The 17,367-nt window shown below is 33.3% G+C and overlaps 1 protein-coding gene and 1 pseudogene across 3 annotated transcripts in view; one reads left to right on the top strand and one right to left on the bottom strand.

The window, feature by feature from the left end:
* The window catches only part of LOC142344782 (uncharacterized), a 140,926-nt gene that overhangs the window by 103,443 nt on the left and 20,116 nt on the right, over window positions 1–17,367 (bottom strand). The window lies entirely within an intron of this gene.
* On the top strand, window positions 7,157–11,778 carry LOC142344781 (dicarboxylate carrier UCP2 pseudogene; annotated as a pseudogene).

The raw sequence follows: 17,367 nt of genomic DNA on the forward strand, positions 1-17,367 counted from the left end.
TTGGGCTTTATGGGTTTATCCCGTTTCTACTTCTCGCTTCAATTTTTTATACTGACTATGTTCATTTTGAATTGCTTTATTGAGCAACTGATGTTCAAAATCACTTTTAGCAGAATGAGAGAAGAGAGAAACTAGCCTAGAGAAGTCAAAAAGATTTCACGCAAAATGTTGAAAAGGCGGCAAAATGAGGTAAAGCGAAACATCTTTTTATTCGACGAAGTAAAAAAACATAGCAGGACAAGTCCTGACGTACAATTCAAAGAATTTTCATTGACTAAACAGAAAAACTAGACCTAGAATGGACTATGAGTGAATTGAGAAAACCATTTAAAAAAATCAGATCAAAAAATAAGAAAAAAACAAGAAATCAATGTCGAAATGCCGCATGTGAACAAAAAAACCACTAGCGAGAAATGAAAATTTAATTCAAACAAAAAAAACTAGGCCTAGAAAGAGCTGTGAATGGATTGGGAAAACTTTAGAAAAAAATCCGATCCAAAAAATCGAAAAAACAGTAAAAATCAGAGTGAAATTGCCGCATGTGAACAAAAAAAACCACTACCGAGAAACCGAATTTTTGTTCAAACACCATTTTCTCACTCTACTTTAAAATTAGAGCGAAAAAAATTCACGCCGCAAAACCACTCGCTTTTTCGCTCCATTTCCTGTTTCGGCGTGACCAAAATCACTACTCCAATTTGACTTCAAAAATCATGAAAATGTGTGAACAGATCTTAAAAAAAAGACAGCGCCCCAATACAATTCAAATTCTTTGAATTGTAAAAAAAAAATAGGAGCGCTATAATAGCCGGCTGAATAGATGAGGGCGGCTATTAAACAGCAAAAAAATATTGTTTGTGGTGCGATAACAACGGCTCTGCGGTACCCCAAAGGTCCTTTTGTGAGCCCCATTTTTTATTCCATATAACTAAAATTTTATTTTTAACAAACAAAATCATGAGTACGTGAGTACAATGAATGCTCTGAGAAAACATAGGCAGTTTAATTCTGCAGAACTCATAGTAGGCCTTGAGAAAATTAGTAAACTTTGGCTGACTGCTGCAAAAGAAACTAATTTTGAACAGTTTAATTTAACTAATTCAACAATTTTTAAACTGATAATATTGCCTAATACTTCCCGGTTCACCGATCATACAACTTTTTTGATATCGTACTAGGTCATATATGATTTGTATGAATTCTTGGTAATCATACAACGATCATAAATGATTTCCTAGAAATCATACAGGGATCATACAAAAATTTTCAAAGCCTGAAAACTGTGTATTTTTCATTTTCCATATAAAATGAAAAAATTTCTTGCAAATGATACAAGGTCAATTATAAAGCATACAACAAGGACTGGTGCCACACATTCTCGTATAATGTAGTCAGAGGACTTATCTTATTATTATATCGCATTTGCAATCCACATTTGATTATTTGTATGCGCTAAAAAATTAACTTTCCAATTTGAAGATGATCATAAAACGAAATTGAGGTCACATGCAATTTTTTTAAATTGTTTTTTATAAATAAGCATTTATAACTATAAACCGGCTTCAGATTATATCAAACCTTTAGTTATCTATTCGGAGTTGCTTTTTTATTTAGTGCCCAACTTTGCACATGATACTGTACGTTAGGTTCCTTTGGCGGATCATAAATTGATGCCGCGGAATCACATAGCTGATGTCCTACCAAAAAAAAATAAGAAATCAAAAATGTTAAAAAGATTTATGAAAAATATATGATTCTTGGTAATAATACTAGGGTCATACATGATTTCATTGGTAATCATACAAGGATCATTTATGATTTTTTTGCTTTCATACAAGGATCGTACTAAGAAACCAAGTGTGGACAGTATGAAATCATTTATGATTCTTGTATGAAACCAAAGAAATTTCAACCAGGGTCATGTTAAACTGGTAACATAATACCCAAGGCAATATATGACACAACTGTTATGGTTTTGATGCAGAAAATAGATCAGATTACTTTTCCAACAAAATACCATTCGGATTCCCAAATTTGAGAAAATCATGGTTTTTTTAGAATGACTACTTCAAATTAATGACAAACTTTAAACTAGATGAAATTTTTAATTAAAATACATGCAATCTGATACGAAAACTGAACTTTCAACAAAAAGCACTACTGATAACCAAGCAATGGCTATTCCTCTCAATAGGTTAATAAGGCTATCAAACAGTTTAATAAGTTTGTGAATAATTTACAGACAGCAGCTGAAGACTTTCGAGCACCAAATGTTAGCCAATTTTTCTCCTCAATGATAATCTTCCTCAATTCGTTTTCTATACGGTTGAACTTATATTTATGGAAGCCAAAATAAGTGACAAGATTCTTCATATTAGCGTTTTTTTGCATTTAAAATGCCTAAGCCTGATGTAAATTAATGTGCAGTTCAACCAAAAAATGAATAATTTTCCTCTTGTACAAAAACACAAAAAGAAACGTTTTTCTGTTCCGCATACGAGACGTTTTAAAAGGTACCATTCAGCTAAACAGTAATCTCGCTTGTACTTTCCCTTGATAAATTGTCTTTAAACAGAGAGTTGTAATAAAAGAGCCAATTTATAAATTTTTATATTATTTATTAACTCAGATAAAAAAACTGAAGATAATAAGGAAACAAAAATGTTAATAAAGAGCATGTAAACTATGTTTCGGATTGTTGGCTTATCAAAACTAACACAGAGCGCGTTTGGAATCATTGTTAAAAAACATTCTCCTGTATCAAATATCGGTTCAGTCAAACTTGAATTTGCCTTTAAGAGAATTTCGGGTTATATCGATTCTTACTTGTATATTTATTTCAAAAAAAAACTAGGACCGTGCTCAAAAAGATCTTCAACTTGAATTATTTTTGGAACGGCTCATAGGATAAGGCGAAAGTAATTCCAAATGATGAAATTAGAACATGGCATGTTACGAACATATTAAGGGGGTTAAGCTGACACACTTCGCTCAACAAACTTTTCTAAGCAAATGTTTCAGTATCTTAGCATGAGTGAGATTTTTCTGGAAAACAAAAACGCCCGCGAAATAATAGATTTTTCATTACGCGTTTTTAAGGAAAAGTTGATTTTAATTCCATTTATGGTATGGAGAAAAGCAAAGTTGCGTAAATCGTGTTCAGACAAAAGAATGGTTTATTCTTTGATGAGCTAAAAAAATATTTTAGATAGTAAAAAAAAGCTGATCAAATAGAAAAATCAATAGAAGTACACAAAGTTAGTTAGATCATATTTTTCCTCGGAATTTCCCAAAGAAATCTGAAAGCTAGATACATTTTCTTGTATAAATTTAAAAATATAATTTTCCAACAAGTAAAACAGTTTAATTAGCCCTATGAGCATTTGGGTACTCAACTTAAATGAGCAATATGCATCAAACAGTTCTATTTGTTTCCATTTGGTTTAATTGACCCAAAATAGTAAAAAATTTCTATGAAATTGAACATTATATTTCGCTATAAAATAGCGTCTTTTTAAGGAGCCTCTTCATTGCCCTAATTTGATAAAAATCAAGATTAAGTATCTCTCCATTTTCTTTATTTTTTTAAAAAAATAAAAGTCTAGCTACTTTCAGACGCAATGAGTACGACAGATTATATATATATATATATATACATATGCATACATATATATATATATATATATATATATATATATATACATATATATATATATATATATACATATATATATACATATGTATACATATATATATATATATATATATATATATATATATACAAAAATAAACAAATTTACAAATAATACTATATAAAAATATATAATAATAAAAATTATATACATATATATATATATATATATATATGCATATATATATATATATATATATATGTGTGTGTGTGTGTGTGTGTGTGTGTGTGTGTATTTATAAACCAAATAAGAATAAAGTATTTTTTAACTCAATGGCTCAATCAGCAATTGATATAAAACATTTGGCAAAAAGTTTCACTTCAATTTTAATCTGAGTTAGGTTATCTTAAGCATAGATCACTAATTGTTGATATATAGCCAATGAATGTCCTCAAAATGAGACATTAAAAATTTTATGCCAACGACTAGTGATGTTTCTTAGCGGAAGACAGGAGTAAAAATTTTGTCATTCTGTTCATTCTTTTTTGGAATTTTTATCAAGGTTTTCAGATATATGTGGCCAATGTATAGTTTCTCAAGAGTTTTTAAATTTTCGTTATTCTGGTTGAGATGCTATTGTCTTGGTTCAGTCTTCTTCAGTGTAGTGCCAAGTTTGGTTTTAAAGATAACAATTATTATGTTATGTTGAATTTCTCAAATAGCAGTTTAGTTCTTTGAGGTATTGTAACTCATTTATTTCGCTATTCTTTGCAGAACATTCAGACATTTGCTGATTTGAGGGGTAATTTTTCGATAATTTTAGGCATAATGTTATTTTTCTAGGCAATTTTTTTATGTAAAAACCCCCTGCTCGGTACTCAAATTTTGAACCACGATATTATTCGTTCCGTTTAATTGAAAAGCTCTCCCTGAAGAAATTTATGCTTTGTGGGTGTCAAATTAAAATGTGTCCAACTCATGCCAAAGAAAGAATTATCCTGTGTGACAACCTGGTGACCATTGAAAAATTCCTCAGAATTCCCTCTTTACCATTGAAAAAATACCAATGGAGAATTCTTTTGCTTCAGTCCTCCCAATGCGTTCGGTGGCTAAAAACTTTATACTTTACACCAGCCCCATTTTTGTTAAGCCAACTTTGGCCGATAGATATATTTTGCGGATGGATACAAAAACTGTATGTTTAGAGAACTCTTGAAAAACTCAATTCTGTCTGTGATTCTGGTAGAAATTTTTTCAATTCTAATTTCTCCTAAAAAAACGAAAGTAGAAACTTTTCCATATACCCTTCTTTTTTCACTAATACGCCAATAATTACGCCATTAGTAACAAGCGTTGCTTGACTAGGAAAAAGAATTGAAAACATTTATCAACTGTTCACAGGTAGTGGATATAGTAAATTGAATCTACAATAAAAAATGGACCTGAAAAAGGAAAGCACATTTGGTAAATGGGGTAGAATAAAAAAGACAAAAATTTTATTAAATGTTGATGTCGCCAAATTTAATCTATTTTTCATCTCTCTTGGTTTATGCTAAAACGTAAAATCCTAATGTTAATGCATACTGCTAAAAGTTTTAACTTTCTCAGTTTTCATTTATTTAGCTTCCTATTGTTGCTAAAAAGGATCTGATCAGAGTTTTGCTGGAGACACTCTACGCTTTTGGTCGGCACTTGCTATTAGCCTGTGAAACCCTTAGCTGTTCAAATTTCAAAAATGGTTGTTGTAAAACAAAGTTATCGATTCATTTGAATCCAATTTTTCCGAAAATATGTTACCAGAGTTGATCTAATTTCCCAAACCTATCAGAAAAGCAGATGAGAAACTATTAGAAAACTTGAAAAGGATTGAATTTTATCTTGCTGTTTCAAACGCTTCATAAAAGTAAACTCATTTATCTCTCCCGCGGTTTTGCGATGACAAACAATTTTTTTTCTCAAAGATTCTTCAATATTACATTTCTCAAACTTAACATTTCACTAGAGCAGACCAACGGTAAGTTGTAAGGTCAAAATTTGGAGGATTATTTAAAAAATAAAAGTCAATTTTGAAATTCTCTCGAACGAAATTTGAAACAATTATTATAGCCATGTTCATTTTGGCTACGCAAAATTTTCTCAGATCACTGAGTTTTTTAGTAAATTTGTCCTACTGGACTTTTTAATTCGTGTAATTAAAACCGCTTTTTCATTCCCATTTTTAAGCAGCTCAGCTCATGAGGCTTCAGTTATATTGCGGCACTCAAACAGCTTCTATATATAAAATTGAAATAAAAATCCCCAATTGCTTCCCTTGCAAAAATTTAAATGTTTATATAAAAGTATTTTGTAGGAAGGATATGAAGGTAGGCATAAACAGATCTGATGTTGTCGAGTTTTTAACAGATTGTTCGGGACAAGACGGGTTGGAACATTATGTGCGAAAGTACATTACTAGCTTTCTTGTTTCACTGAAAAGTCAAAATACTATTTGAAGGAAAATGTTCAAATAGTAACAAAGAAACTGGGAAAGAAACTGGAAAATTTTCAAGGAATAAAAATTCATTAAAAATACTGATCTGGTATGTTGCCCAATACATCTAGATTGAATGCTAGATCTCAATCAGGCTGCAAGCTTTAGGTCTGTATTTTATCAAAAATCTCACGGTTTCACTTTCTATAATTAGTGTTTATACCAATGCTTGAAATTTTAAGTCTCAAAAAGTCAGGCCATCTCAAAAAAAAATGTCATATAGTGATTCTGGATCAAGGTCTCATCAAAATGCGGCCTAAAAAGCTGTGAAATCCTGAAATCCTCTGCCAAAGCAGTGAAACGTCTTAGAAATCCGTTAAAATAAAAAAAAATAGAAACAATCAAAAACCAGGGAAAATATTCATGAATTTCGAACAGGAGATACTTCCCTTCCTTAACAGATAATTACGTTCTCATCTGATAAATGATAGCAGAAATATAGACATGAGCCGACCAAAGTCGGATGAATTGCTCTCAAACGACAGGCTCGATCAATTTACTTTAGATGGGGGGGTAGCTTAGAATTTTTCGTTCGGGGGGTAGCTTAGAATTTTTCCACTGCCCTCCAAGTTGGCAGTCTGACTTCTTAAACTTTCAGTCACATTTTCCTTCGCTTTCACTCACAATCGATTCTAGCGACAAACTTTATTTCTTAACGAGAGCAACTCAGATCACTCAAAAATGAAGAACTAAAGCATAGAAAATTCACTGAAGAAATCACAGAATGTTCTAAAACAAAAGCGCAAAAACTGTCAAACAAAAATTTTGCATAAGAAAGACGCATTTGTTTACAAAAAGACCAACACGTTTACAATTGCTTCAAATTTTGTTCGAGAGCAATTAATATTATTTTATTCTTATTGAATCGATCGAAAAGCAAAGTTCACGGCAAAAAGCTTTGTTAGTGACATTTTGTCCTTCAGCTGTTCAACATATCACCCCAGTTTTGCCCGTAATTCAACTAAGGGCATAGACTCCACACGCTGGTAATCAATAATAGTTCCTTGTTTTGTCCTCAGTTACTCCTTGTGAAGTATTAACCACAACGCAAGTTAGTTAGAGCAGAATTTTGTTATAATATTACTGTTCTAAAAGCGTACTTTCGTTTCCGTAGTTAATTTTAGTAACTAAATTTTATGACCACACGGTCATGCGATGTTATCCGCAAAGGCTGTGTTTGGGGGACTATCACGTGCTTGTGCGATTGGTTTTTCCTTCAGTTGTATTTGGTAGTGCTGTATCAAACTATAGTATTGCATAACGCAAACTTTATCGTCAGCCGATATCTCACAGAGCAGAAAATTGGTATTAAAACTTGCCATAAATCAATTTTATGTCTCGTTCTATCAGAATTTAATCAATTTACAGTGAACCAGGTTTGCCTATTTTTTAGGAGTAACCTCCTGTGATCATTAGAGGACGAACAAACATATAATAATCCCATTCTATTTGCCCCCCCCCCCCCCACCTCGGCGGCGCAAAAAAAGTTATTTAAACGTGAACTCTGATATCATATTTCCGGTTTGTGCCACAAACTAAGCAATAACTTGGTACAAATTTCAAGATTCATTGTACTGAGTGAAACACTACAGATAGAAACTGCTCTCTCATATTTTGGCCAATTGTTGTATCTATATGAACACCGACTCTTCTTAAAAATAAGTTTTGAGGTTTAGAACCATTGAAATTGAATGCTAAAACAAAAATCACGACATCTGTTTAATTCTGTATTCATGAGCTACTATGTTCTGTGTTCATGAGTTCAAAACAAATGACTGATTTAGCTTGAAATTTGACCAAGTTTTTTGGATGCATATTTTTTGCATGATAGTACTATAAAATGAAGTTGTATAAAATCTTCAATGGAATTATGATGATAAATATTTATCCGTGATATCAAACCAATATTATTTCAGGCTCTTATACATATCATAGTGCTTTCAATTATTCATCGCTTTTAATTGACGCAAAACATCGTCTTTTTGAAACCAAAAAAGCTTCAATTTAATTGGCGCGACTTACCCCCGCTAGTCAATTTAATGCTTTAATTTTTAAATCTCTCGGGGAACCGTTTCGCTTAAATTTTTCAAGGAAAACGGCGCCAGTTGTTTATCCACCATACACAAAAGGTATACATTTCCTTCATTTTTCCTTGCTCAAAAAGATAAGACATATGCCTATAGCATAATTTGTTCACGCGGTAAATAAATAATTCACTCAGCGCGTTTTTAATTGCTTCAGATTAGCAAAAATATGCCACTGAAAGCAAAAATATTTCTGCAGCGTGAACAAATATAATACCTGCGTGAACATTTTATTCCAATTTAAACATTTCAGCGACAACCTTCGTTTAACATTTCCTTTCTGTGGTACCTTTACGATTACCCGATCCATTATTTCGCTCGTCCCATTTTCCAGAATTTTCCACCAATCGTTGTTAATATTAACCCAGGCATGGGTGCATTATAAACGTCATAAAAGACAGCTATACTACAGGTTATTCAGTTGCCCTTCAACAATTTCAAATTTATGAACTTAGGTTGCAAATTCCATTAAGTAAAAGTACTCTTTTACATTTCATTGGCTTCCCCTAATCTAAAAAACTCCTATAAATTTACCCTCAAAACAATAAATTATTGATAAATAAACTCCCCTGATTTCAAGGACAGCTGTTATTTATTTATTCAAAATTTTGGGCAATAACCCAGTCCTTACGTCACACCGAATTCCGCACGCATTCGTATAATTAATGTCCTCTATTTACTTGTTATATCTGACTGAACTTTAACTTTCTGGCTAAAAAACAAAGCATTCATTCCTCCTACACGCAAAGCCAAGATGTGATCGACCACATGTGACCATAAAAACCATAAAAATTCCATCTTACCACCATAGATGGAAACCATAATTTCCTTCATATCCTGATACTTTTACTACTGCTACTATCCAAAAACTGAATCATATGATATTGTCAAAGTCGTGTCAGCAAATATCTCAAACTGACTTAGCTCTTTCTTTATCATTTATGTGGGAATATTTACCATAAATTGAACTGAAGAATACCGCAACTTATTGTTGACTTATTCATCAGCGGTTTTGATCAGTTGTAACCAAATTCCGATTTCTGATTGGCTACTGCTGGGGGCGTTTCGTTTACTTATTCGAGTCACGCCATTGTACGTGGTGTCATAATACAGTCTTCATCTTACCATAGAAGGACATTCAATGACATAGTTTTGCATTTCGTATTAGCTTCTCGTAGCAGATTTCATTCGTTTTCTAATTGTAACAGAATTTAAAATATCTCCTTAAAAATCAGTTTATGAAAAGCGAAAACTGTTGCCGCTTCCTAAAAAAAGAATCAGTCATAATTTGTCAATTTGATGCTATAATCTAAAAAAGGTATAATTTGCCGCCGCGAAACCCAAGTTTAATAGTGGGTTCAAAAGTCGGGAAATTTTGAATTGTTAAGGTCATCTTCGGTCAAAAACCTTTTGAGTGTTCTGTTTGCTAAGTGCAAAGTCGAGCAAATAAATTACCATCAAAATTCTAGAATATTGGCCGACTTTTACTTACGCCCTTCAAATAACTTCACTTTGAGCGCAAAATACCTTCAATTACTAATTGTCCGACCTTTTGTTTATAATTTTTGATTAAAAACAACTCTGCCAGTTGAAAGCGAACATTTATTCTTTTTCTCACTATTTGTCAATAGTTGAGTTAGTTGCGTCAGTTCTTCGGATCACAAGATTTTTATGAGCTATTTGATTTTAAAAACGGTCCAAATTGAAAAAATAATTCTTGTTCGGATAAAGAAGCGAATACACTATTACGCTGTTCATTACTGAATTCATTCTGTGACTCAATGTTCAGTGAGTGTCCACTGAATTTGAAGTCAGCCTAAAATTACTCCCCCTAATTACATATACCTTTCACTGATTGGTTATTTTACCCGCAACCCACCCTCTACTTGAACAGGGGAAAGAAATCGAGACAAATTTACAGAGAACTCTCATCAGTGAAAACTACGATTTTCTCAAAGGGTGTTTTCGGATTACTGTTAAGCTGAGTCAAACAAACGAATCAGATTACAAACACGCCTGATTATTATTTTCGAATACAGTGTATTTACGTAGTCACGCATCTTTCTATCGAAGAGTATAATTCTTTTCTTTCAAACTATCAAAAAGTTGGTCGCATAAAATTAATTAATCGGTGACCGAACGGATACATAGTTGAAAATAAAAACTAGAAAAACAATTGCAAGTTGACGCAAGTTTTGTAAACCGTCAGAACATTTGAAATTCACCAAAAGTAAGTTACTGTCCTTTGAAAACTTACATCGAGAATTTATTCGGCACATATATTTTAGCTTCACATATTCTCTGAAATAAGGGAACAATTCAAAAATGTCATTTATTCCTAAACAGTTTCCGACACGAATTCCGAGCCCGCCACGGGGCGGCACGAGTAACAAACCCGCCGCCGACTACAACTCAGTAAAAACGCGAGCCCTTAACACGGCCCAGGTTCTTAGCGGGGGCGTTGCGGGCTGCACGGCCGAACTAATCACAATACCCCTCGACACCTTAAAAGTCAAAGCCCAGACTTTAACCAAAAACAGTACAAGCAGAACCGTTTCCAGAAACTTTGCCAAAAGCGTCACGAACAACGCACAAATATCTCAAATCGTGCATAATACTTACAAAGCGGGCGGGCTGCGCGCCTTTTTTGGGGGAAGGGTTTGCTTAACAGCAGCTTGTCAGCGACAAATGATAATGGCCTCGGTTAAATTTGGCTGTTACGACTTAGTCAAATCCGAGTACTGCAGACTCCTTGGCGTAACTGATGACCCGAAATTCACACCAAATTCAGTTAAAATTCTAGCCGCATCTACAACCGGATGTCTGGCTGTGTTCATCGGGCAACCCACAGACGTGGTGAAAGTCCGGACCCAGGCGAGCTTAGATACTTACAAATCAACTTCCCAGGCCTATAGGGAAATTTACACAAAGGAAGGAATTCAAAAAGGTCTATGGCGGGGTACATGCCCCGGAGCATTACGTAACATGGCTGTAAACGTTGCAGAAATCGGCTTCTATGACATAATCAAAAGCTTCATGTTACGTAACAACTTAATGAAAGACGAGTGGCCGTGTTTCGTTGTGTGTTCTGTTTGCACCGGAATTTTGGCAACCATGGTCAGTTCTCCGGCTGACGTCTTGAAAACAGTTTATTCGAACTCGAAACCCGGACAGTACAGAAATCTGGGAGATTGCATTGGAAAAATATGGAAGGAGAATGGAATTAGAGGGTTTTACAGAGGTGTATCTTTCAATGGATCGCGACTGATTGCTTGGAATATGGTCATGTTTTTGACTTTGGAGAATCTAAAGAAATCTATTCAGTACGCGAGATAAATAGATGCCAAATTAGTCACAAAACTGATATAAAATAGGGGTGAAAGACTTAGCACTTACAATCGGTCATCTGTATGACTCATAAAAATAGTATAACTTGATTTTAGATAGTTAGATTTTGAGTTGTGTTCGGCTTTCTTATATGAAGGTGCTTCTGCAATATAGTTTCGCAATTAAAATTTAGTTTTTGAATATATTTCTGTTTTTGTGAGATTGTTTGAGCCTTAGTATAAAACAAGGAGGCTTAGTAATGTGCTTACGCACATAATGTTCCGACCCCGCTCATCCACATTCTTGACTTAATTGGCTACCGAAAGAGGAAGAGATAGAAAACGTCCAAAAACAATCATATCCTTCAACAAACCACCAGTGGAATCAAAGGACGCCAGGTTAGAGGGCAGATAAAACTTGTTCTTAATAGGACTACTAAAAAACAATAAAAAAAATCAAAAAGAAACATTAATTACGACTCAAATCTGATGTCTATAATAAAAAAACAAGGCCAAAATCAAACTCGCATCAGACAACCAACAAATTAACCTACACTTCAAAAGGATAGATATGGGACCTGTCCTCAAAGCGAATGGGTAACAGGTCGACAAAAAAAGAGCAAAAAGGGGCGAATTTCAGAAAAAGTTTCTATTTTTGAAAACAATCAAATTCAAGTTAATTAAAATCATTAGATATTAACTGAAATCACTAAAATGTTCATTTATATTTTCATAGGATGCAATTAAGACCTGTCACTATCCGATGTACGTCATACGACTACAAGACAATTATCGGCAAAATTAAAAAGTTCAAAAAAAAATTGTGCGAAAGTAGCAGTCAAGCCGTTAAAACCTTAAATTTTTTGACACTAAGAACATTAAAATGTTCGATTGCGCAGTTTTCTGAAGCCATTGGGACCTACCATTAAAATAGTACAAAAATATATAGATCACAAATATTTTATGAAAACTGGTAGGAACAAAGCCGAGAAAGAAATGGTTGAAACTAAAACGGTTATAAAGATTAAACTAGAATTAGCTGGAACCGAGTTGAAACCTGGCTTTAACTAAGCTACAAAGCGACCGAAAAATCATAATAAAAGAATGGTGAAGCTCAAAAGTAATAAGAGACAGAAGATTTCAACTAAAAGAAACGAATTATCTTGCAACACCTCAAGAAACCACTATCGCTTGTAATTAAGGATACTAAGTCACAAGACTACAAAATAACAATAAATACAAGCAGAAACCAAAACTTTACTAACAATTTCACAACATCAGTGTTGAAGATACAATAATTATAACGTGTTATCTGCCAAAACTGTTACTCCTTACTTGCTTCTCATCTGACCATCAAGGGGCCTTCCTCATAAATCGACATAAAAAAAACGTTTCCTAATAATGACAACAAAAAGAAACCCAAAAAATGAACAGCGTCAAAAATTCGAAAACTTCTTATGAAATTCAAACTTCCTATGAAAAGTCAAAGCCATCAGTCAAAATTATAAAAAACGGAAGTTAATATTGTATTCAACAAAGTTAGTTGAGACTTAATTTTACTTAGGTTGAGTTAAATGATGACTAAATGAGAAAAAAAGGCATTGAAAAAATCTTATATTTTTCCTAAAATTTCATTTAAAATCATTTAAACAAATAGCTATAAAATGAAATGTTAAAATAGGTTCAATAATACGTTTTGTGGAAAGCAATTTAGATCTATCGTTTTTAAGGTATATGTCGTACAAATATATCCACCAAAATTTTGCGAGACAAATGTGTCTCAGTCCATAAAAGCATAAACTTTTTTAACAATAATTTACAAAATCAGTTGCGCCTATTTGGAACATCATTCAACAAGGAAACATAATGATCCTATAAAAAATGCAAGTATACTTAATAATCAATTTTTTCGAAAACTGTTAGTTTCCCGGAAAAGAAACCACTAGTTAAATATAAAACCGTTGAAAGACATCAATTTATAACTCACAAAAAATGGGCGTTGGTCTTTTGTACTCTGACTATGCCAGAAGTTGAGAGACATTGGACAAAATAATAGCAAAGTTCAAAACATTATCGACAATTCCTTAAAATAAGAACACATATGTGCAAAGTCAAGAGAGACTTAGATAACAAATTAAAACGTTGTCTAGGTTCACTTATACCTGCTAAAGCAGCCAATCGGATCTTTGATTGGGAAACTAATTGATTCGACTACAAAAATATAATAAACGAAAACAAAATATAAGAAGTCCATAAAATTTTAGGAAAGTCTTTGGTCAAAGCCAAAAAAACCGTGAGCTTAACTCTGAAAACAAAACATATTAGTTGGTCCTCATTTTTGTAAACAATATCTGTCCATAATTAAGCCTTGATTTGAAACTCTTGTCAGTAATGAACATTAAAACTATAATTGCAGTAAAATATTGAAAAATAGGCCGCGCCCATCAAAATCTTAAGAAATTTTCATTGTAAGGATCAATTGTGATATCAAGATCAGCCCTGATGTTTTCGCGCGTCTGAGAAACTAATCAATTGTTTAAAAGATCAGTTTGTGAACGAAATTTTTCTGTATATCAAAAAAAATGATTCATTTTGTATAATCTTCGCGTTTAGTTTTGCAAGAAACTAGAAAAACTTTAATTCCAGAAGACTCTTAAAGCCAGTGGTAGTACAACCAGCTCATATTTGAGCTCATTGAGAACATTTCCGGAGGATATAGTCGTCTACTTCCAGCTATTTTAAAGAGAGGGGGCTAAGAAAGCATATTTGGTCCCATTTTTGACGAAAAAAGTGTGAATATCCAAAATTTAGCTTACATTTTAGCCAAAAAACTCGGCTAGAACAATTCAGCAACCCTCCTCTTTTGTTAAAGATAAATCCGGCATCACTACTGTTAACAGTTTCGACATATTTTAGCAAAATTGCCAAACATTGGGACAAAAATTACGGAAAGTTTGAACGAAAGCAACGTAATTCGGCTGAATGTTCACAAAATTTAAAATCTCGATGACTCCCTGTAAAAAGCGAAATTTTAAAAAATTCTATTTTGAATTGCATATTCTACGCCTTGCGGGCTTTCTAATGATACTGGTCGCAACTTTGTACGATGATTATATCGATCGGCCAAAATTGACTGAACACAAAAACCCATTTGAGTATATAGTTCCTCCCCCACAAGAAGTGGGTCGGAACAATTAATTACTGATCACAGACTCAAAACTGAATCTTGTAGCAATTAAAACTGAAAAACTGATTTCTAAAAACAGCGAAAAATATCGTACCGAACAAGAACTGCTGTGAAAAGATACAGCAACTTAACCAATTCATGCTATATCAAATAATTGTTCCAACCACACCTATGGAACAGAGTTAAGGGTAATTACCCGGCAAAGTCCAAAGTTTCCACGTAATTAAAAGCATTCATGAATTTAAAAAATACATGGAATAGTTAACGCATTTGCCAATGAGCAGGTTTGAGCTCCTGCCTGCTCCTAAAAGTGTCGGATATTATAATTTCTCCCTCAAATTTTTTCGAGGGGTTAATTAACAACAAATCGATAGAAGCAATCTTTTAGCATAATCGCTTTACGGAAATCGCTTCACCATGTGCAGCTCAAGGCATAATTATAGTGTTTATGGCCCATGATGCCTGAGTGTGAATACCGAACAGGAAATACGTTTTGTTATATTTCAAAAATTTTTGCTGCCCAAATAATGGGGAGGGGGGTTTTGAAAAAATTGCAGCCAAGGAAAGGGGCAAATTTTAGAGGTCCGTTTTTACTAGTTGAATGAGCAGGGAGATCAAACACAAGAAATCATCAAGCTCAAGAAAATATTATCAGCTGTCTTAAGGAGGAATAGAAGTTAAAAGAGGGAGGAATAGAGACACTAACGAATACAGACTTTCAGCTTGCTAATGAGGGTTTGTTTTATAGAAAAACTTTATAGAAAAACTTTATAGAAAAACTTTATAGAAAAATTTTATACCGCGCACACTTGAAATTATACCACGTAGTGCAGCAGGTCCAAGACTTTTTAATAATAATTATAAAAAAACGATCGTGATTTTTATATTCGGTAATACAGCATTACTACGAGCAAAAAAGCTGATTTAGACGAAAAATAACGTAAGCAGGCCAACGATATAGCTTCTTTTATGTAATTTAAGGAGGCTAAGTAATTTGAGTCTAAACCGCGCAAAAATGGACCATCACAACATGATGTTATGTCTTCTCATCAGCTTCAGTGAGTTTGTAGACTTAGAGACTAGAAAGGTTCGAAGAGTAAAGATCAGCAAAATAATGCCCTCCAGGATTTCACGTTCTATCCTATTTTTGAGCAAGAAATTTGAAATTGTCAGACAAAAAAATCCAGACGAAAAATTGGTACGATGAAAACTTGGATAAAGTTTACTTAGAGCACAAATATAATTGCTAAATAGTTCGTTTGAGAGCACATAATGAGCTCGACTAATGAGCTCTAAGGAGATATAATTTAGCAGACAAAAGCTGGTACAAAAACTTGCAAAAAACCTACAGCACTAAAATAATTGCTATAAAGTTTATTTAGGAGCAACTAATGAGCTCTGATACTGAGATCTAGCAAGCTCTAAACTAGCAGACAACAACTGATACTACGCAAACTGGGATCAAAAACACCTACAGCACTTCTATCATAGCAATAGATTTTGTTTAAAATCAACTAGTGGTCTCGACTATGAAGCTATAATGTGCTCTAAACTAGCAGGCAAAAACTGGTACTACAAAACTCCATGAAAACTACAGCACCAAACTGATTAATACAAAGTTCGAAAAGTTCGTTTGAAAGCAACTAATGAACTCTGAAGGAAACAAAACTGCCTTAGCGGAGGAAAAACAATTGCAGACGTATAGTCGAATTGTCTGCCCCCCCCCCTCCCCCCCAAAAAAAAACAAATTATGAAAGGAAAGTAAATAAAAACTTGGCCAAAAAAATTGATGAATTAAACAGCCGACTTGTTTTTTTAATTTTCCGAAAATTTTTGTACCAGCCTGTTAGTACCACGATATAACTTTAAAACTTAAACTTCTTTTTTTAATAATTAATTGGCCTTCACGGAGAGCCCGGAAACAAACAGGCAAAATTCAGGTAAACTTGACGAAACCACTAGTCGCGGATGAACTTTTTATTACAAATTATGTAACAAAACTAATATCTACTCTAGATGCATCTCATTTAACTTCTTTGAATCTTGATCAATATTCTATTGAGGAGAGACGTTTGTTATCAGATATAATTTTGACATTTTCAGACAATTATGTAACAAAACTAATATCTACTCTAGATGCATCTGATTTAACTTCTTTGAATCTTGATCAAAATTCTATTGAGGAGAGACGTTTGATATCAGATATAATTTTGACATTTTCAGACAATTATGTAACAAAACTAATATCTACTCTAGATGCATCTCATTTAACTTCTTTGAATCTTGATCAAAATTCTATTGAGGAGAGACGTTTGTTATCAGATATAATTTTGACATTTTCAGACACTTATGTAACAAAACTAATATCTACTCTAGATGCATCTCATTTAACTTCTTTGAAATCTTGATCAAAATTCTATTGAGGAGAGACGTTTGATATCAGATATAATTTTGACACTTTCAGACAATTGCTTACTGATTTGTCGGTGTCAGATACAAATTATTACATGACTGAATATCAAGGTCTGAAACAGATGAGACAGTTATTTGGAGGCACAGCGGCTTACTGTTAGAATATCGACCAAACTATAGTCTTAAACTTAGTGAG

Source organism: Convolutriloba macropyga, chromosome 8 (genome assembly GCF_964194025.1).
Source record: "Convolutriloba macropyga chromosome 8, txConMacr16.3, whole genome shotgun sequence".
NCBI lineage: Eukaryota > Metazoa > Xenacoelomorpha > Acoela > Convolutidae > Convolutriloba > Convolutriloba macropyga.